Consider the following 6,000-nt stretch of genomic DNA (forward strand, 5'->3'; position numbering starts at 1 on the left):
CGCAAACATGGTGTTTTTATACAAGTTTTGTGGTGAAAGTATAGCATTTCGAGCTATGAACACTACTTAATTCTGTTACACATATCCTTAAGTCTTATTTGTAGGTTGCTAATGCTTGCTGTTGGTTATAGTTAACACTGCCGACCCTTTTTGAACTACCACTTTTCTTTGAAGTTAAACAAGTTTATTGGCATTGGGCGTGACGCATTTTTTTGGTACTTCTCTCAGAAAAGTTATTCTTATAGCTTGTACTTTTTTGTGTAGGTTCATTTATTCAGATTAGTAGTGAATAACGAGGATTGTAAGCATATAAATTGTTTTTCACCCAAGAATTTTGAAAATATTGACTTTGGGCCGGCGCGGCGAAAACATATCGCTCAAGTTCGCTGGCATTTAGTGTCGCCTTAATGTGGTATAGAATTAATTCGCGGTTTCTATATTTTAGTGATTTTAAATTAAGATTAGCATATTGTTCAGGATTGATTGACAGATGATTGAAAATCTGGTTTTCCTTAAACTTTGATTAAAGAACTTGAATTAATTGAAATTGTTAATTTTAACGTTTAAATAATAATGATTAATTGTAAATATTTTAATAAGTTATTTTTTTGATTTTTTTTGTTATACTTATTTATATTTTTTATTTTTGGTACTAATTGAATTAATAAGTATTATTGATTGATCCCAAAGTTTCACAAGTTCTTCTTGCAATTTAAGGGCCGGTCAATCGCCCATGACCATGTTTAATCCTTCAAAAAATAATATTTTTGGCATCGCTCCTTGTTATAACTGCAATTAAATAGGTTCAAAACTATTTTCACTATATAGCCCATATAGCCCAGTGGTTAGTGACCCGGCCTACTGAGCTACAGGTCCCAGTTTCGAATCCCGGTAGGTGCAAACATTTATATTATGAGAATGGATGTTTGTTTCCGAGTCATGGATAAACATCCATGTTATAAACATAAGTATTTATGTAAGTTTAAGTAAGTATATTGTATTAAATAATATCGTTGTCTTGTACTCATAGACAGGCTATGCCTAGTTTGGGACAAGATAAATTGTGTAAAAGTGTGTCAATATTATATTATTATTATATTATACTTCCTCTAAAATCACCAATCTACTTACATATACTTTAAGACACTTAATAGGAAATAATAACCTTTTACAAATGTCACAAGATCACCGATAATAATGTTGCCAGCCGCTAAGTATCAAGCCCGCCCCAATGTTACCCTATTGTGTATTTAACGAATCAAATTTAACCATCCAATCGAAAACAAACATCTCAATTCAAATTTCGAACTGGCTTATTCCAAATTCGAATAGACAATACTTACTGAGGAGGCACATTAGAGATTATAAAGCTCGGCGCTCACCTATTAAATATTTATATATATAGTTATATTAATTGAGTATACTGCTTAGTATAATAAAATGTTATTGAATATAAAAAGCTTTTGTTGCTGACGAGCTGACGTTCCGAAAGTATACAAGTACGCTTCTTGATGACTTTCATGAAGTAGCTGTGAAGACGTCAGTATTTCAATTATTTAAATACAAATAATGTCTTGCCTAAAATATTTTCTATGGAACTGTTTACAATATTTACACCAGTAAAACATACTGTCGGTTTCGTTGCATAGGTTTCCAGTTGCCCAGGTGGGTAACACAGCGGCGTGATTTATTGACTTGAAGCAATAATGTACATTACTTGTTGTACTGGAAGGGTGGCATTGCTAATGTTATTGCCGGGTTAATAAGACTAGACGTAAATATGATGTCACTCAGAATTTGATTCAATCAAAAATCATATCTCATCATTTATATCATTTCTCATCTTGTCTTGTCTCGTAACATTTCTATAAAAAAAAACGGGTTTCACTCCGGCAGTGCCGGCTGAATTGAAAACTTGAACATTAACGTTGTGCATTTTTGAATATTTTGGAATGGCTAGGGAATAATTTCGTACGAATTGCTTTATTTATTAGTATAAAAGTACTAGTATTTATGTAATATTCATTTATGACAAAAATGACAATTTATTTTACATAAAAAATTAACATTTCAGAACTATTACAATTATTTTACATTAAAAAGTTTATCTCTCAGAAAAATCAACTATCATCCATAATTTCAACGATTGTCTTACAAATTTTGGATCAGGTCACGTGTCCTGACGCGAGTTCAACATTTTATATTCATCCCACGAAAAGTGCTGAACACCGCTAAAGAAGTTATCACTTCAATAAACACAATCACGAAGATGTCATTAAAGCATCAATACCTCAGTTGTGTTTCTAATATATATGAAGAGGAAATGACCTCTGTATTGTTTTAAAAGGTGTGACGTCATTACTGTTGACATCACAATTGCTATCTTGCTGACTCATTGGTTCTTCCAAAGAAAACTACACGAGTAAGTATTTTATTACTTTTGTTAATTCAAAGGGCAGCGTTTCGACGTCCCAGAGAGGTCCGTACCGTACGACAGCCTGAGCACAACTGACTCAAGTGTCGTCGTCGAGTTTTATTCTCACCCCCTGTGTGAGGGCGGAAGGAGGGTGTCAGGGCGGGGCCCTATACCCTGGCACTTCTTCTCCCAAGACGTTGGGAGAGTCATTTTTTCAAGTCTCAGTTCACTCAAGTGTCGACCGTGCGGCTGTATTTATAGGACCCGGCGCACGTGCTACTCCACGTGTTGTTTTTACAATAATTTCACATCACAATGTAATTAAAGGATAAATTAGGAACTAATTTTAACTAAAATTAGTTAAACTGAATTATTCTCGTGTTTATAATAGATGTGTTGTAGTATTTGCGCTGATATATATGTTATTGATTATTATGTGACTTCTCCTATTCAATAGTATGTCTATAAAATTGTGCTCTGGTTAATTTGTGTGCGATGATCTTTACTAAGTTATTACACGACCAGTTGGCCAAATGGCGCGAAATCCGACCCTCACAGACTAAACCAAACACTGGGGCGTTGCTAACATAGATTATACCTATACACAGAAGTGGCAGTTTTTCCAAAACGTTCGCGTTAGTGTGTTGTAGTTGTACTTTATTAACGCAAGCAAAGTTGCAGGCTACTATCGGTACGAAGTAATGCCATAGTTTAAATTTTACAATTTTTTTTATTATGAAAAAAGGGACGAGATGATCATGACGTTCAGCTAATGGAAATTGATACGCCCTGACCAGTACAATGTAGTGGCGCTCAGGATTCTTGAAAAACCTAAAAATTGTGAGCGGCACAACAATGCGCTCGTCACCTTGAGACATAAGATGTTAAGTCTCATTTGCATAGTAATTGCACTAGCTACGGCGCCCTTCAGACCGAAACACAGCAATGTTAACACATTACTGCTTCACGGCAGAAATAGGCGCCGTTGTGGTACCGTAAAGGCGCCTCTCACAGGCATTATTTTAATGATTGTTCCTCTTTATTTGGGACAAAATAAATCAAATCAATCTATATTTCAATCTGTTTAGAACTACACTTAATTAGAAATTACATATTGTGATAGTTACTTGTTGTTTTCCAAAACTTTTATATTTACGCAAAATTATTGTTAACTAATCCAATTTAATAAATATCGTAGTTACGACATAATAATCCCATTATTTTGCCCAACCAGTCAAATATATATGAATTTTGATATCACCCATGACCCTAAGATTCAAATGGATGGTGGCTGATGCTCAGTAATATAGGGTTCCAATCTATATTACGAATTATGCAAAATATTTTTCCATAAATTTTCTTAAGATTTAAATATCCTTCTTTTATTGCATTTTGGTTTGTGCTAATGATCTCATTGCCAAAATTCTAAATGAGTAAAATAATAATAACCTCTGATGACACGAAAACTATAGTGATCAATTAAATAACACATACCTAAATAAAATTTTAAAAACCAACTGAGGTTACCGTTGGTTAGAGCACTGGCACAGAACGCCAGAGGTCGTGGGTTCGAGGCCGCATCGTTCATAAAATTTTGTTTTTGAAATTTTATTTGTGTATTAATCCTAGAAGTGAGGATTAGCACTTAAAAAAAAACAACAAATTGTTTAAATAACACATCTACGACAAATTATAATCTTTGTTCTACATTAAGCTGAGTCCAGAGAGCGCCGGGGGACGTAATAACCCAGTAATGGCCCGACACATATTTTCAATTCATTCCGGCCTATTAGCGGTACACCTTATACCAGAATTTATTTTTGTGATGGCTATTTTATTTGTTTTAATAATCTTTGAAATTACATTTAGATTAACTATTGTTTTATACTTTATCCAGAAAGTGATTATTTTTTTTAATAATTCGTATTATATAAGTATAATAGTATATAATATAAAAATAGTTGTTAAAACACGAAATATTTTGCTAAATTGATAACTTACAAAATATCCAAATGATTTGAGTTTTCTTTAGTGTTAATTCCGCCAATATTTGTCTTTAAACAATTCGACACGTGTTTCGCCTCTACACGAGGCAACCTCAGGACGTGTTGTCGCGCCAAAATCTGGCACGAGACTGAGCTGTGAGTCTCGTGCTAATTCTCTCGTGATAGTTATGGATTTCCGCAAAGTAACGCCTACTACAATAAATTAACTTACAAAATATTTTATTAAATTTTGACTCCTGCCATGTTCGTAAGCTTTCCACTATGATGTAAATTCTGAAAGCCCATGTACGAGTGAAGTAAGTAAGTGAAGTAAGTAAAATAAAGTGGTTGAGTTCCTCATATCACCCAAAATTGGTAGCTATCCTCAAACATAAGACAATATTGTATCGTTAATTTAGCATTGCGTCATTTATAAAATTGTAATGGAGGCCGCTTATTACCATTAAAATGGTCACACCCGACATAATTTTATTCATAAACACTAATTGACACGAAAACTGATTCACATAAAGTTAATTACTTGAGCCACCCTCTGGCGTGTTTTGACAACGAATTACTTTAAATACATCTTCACGTATGCTCAGTGCCCATTATTGAGGGAAATGGGGAAAAATAAATTTTATCACGCTGGCAATACGGCGTATCAATAAAAAAAGTTACGACGTTCTTGTTTGAAAAGGGAACGCGCCATCTGTCACAATGAATGCTTACATGCGCACTCGGAATGCTTTTTTGAAAATCGAATTGTACTGTTGCCGCCGGAATATCAACTTAACACAGAGAATGTAATGTTCAATTTTGAATAATAAGGCTTTATACAGTGTCGTCCCCTTTACGGATTAATATAATGAATCGTAAATTTGATCTTTGACACCTTTCTTATTTGGGCTACGAGGATCGCGCTTTGGCTTGGGTGTTCAAGAAATTATTACATTTCATCCAGATCTATTGAATAGACTTTATGATGGCATCCTTTGATTAAGGAGGGGTCTTCAGCTCCAACTAGATACCGCAGGCGTAGGCGCAAAGTGCGGCAACTAATACTACGCCCAAGCGGGCGTACTCGAGCCTGTCTCGAACAATGTATGACATTGACGTGTCCCATGTTCTGTTTAAGTTTGCTAATTATTGAAACTAAAATATCGGATTGCGTGGTAATACTTTGTAAAATACTACTACCACAAATAAGAAAGACACTGGGATTACATATTATCATCAGTAAGCATTGTGTATTTTATTAATTTCAATGTAAAAAAACATGAAGCGTATATAAGTTACAAAAATTGAATGATGCCACGCACACAAGCATCTGTACAAATAGCCAATACATACTTCAATATAAAGTTGCCGTAACAAAGAAGCTATTATTCTTAGGTAGTGCGATATCTAGTTGATGCGCAGCGGAGACTCATCCTTAATCAAAGATGGCATCACTATTTAATTTTTATTTGTATTGTAAATGTAACTTTCCTTTTAAAAGTTCACGTTCAAGCTCAGCTGTTCCCAAGTAGTAGTAAAATAGTATAAAGGTATTATCGAACTTTAATATTCAAAAGTATTCTTTTCTACTTAATTTTA

Source organism: Leptidea sinapis, chromosome 26 (genome assembly GCF_905404315.1).
Source record: "Leptidea sinapis chromosome 26, ilLepSina1.1, whole genome shotgun sequence".
NCBI classification, from domain to species: domain Eukaryota; kingdom Metazoa; phylum Arthropoda; class Insecta; order Lepidoptera; family Pieridae; genus Leptidea; species Leptidea sinapis.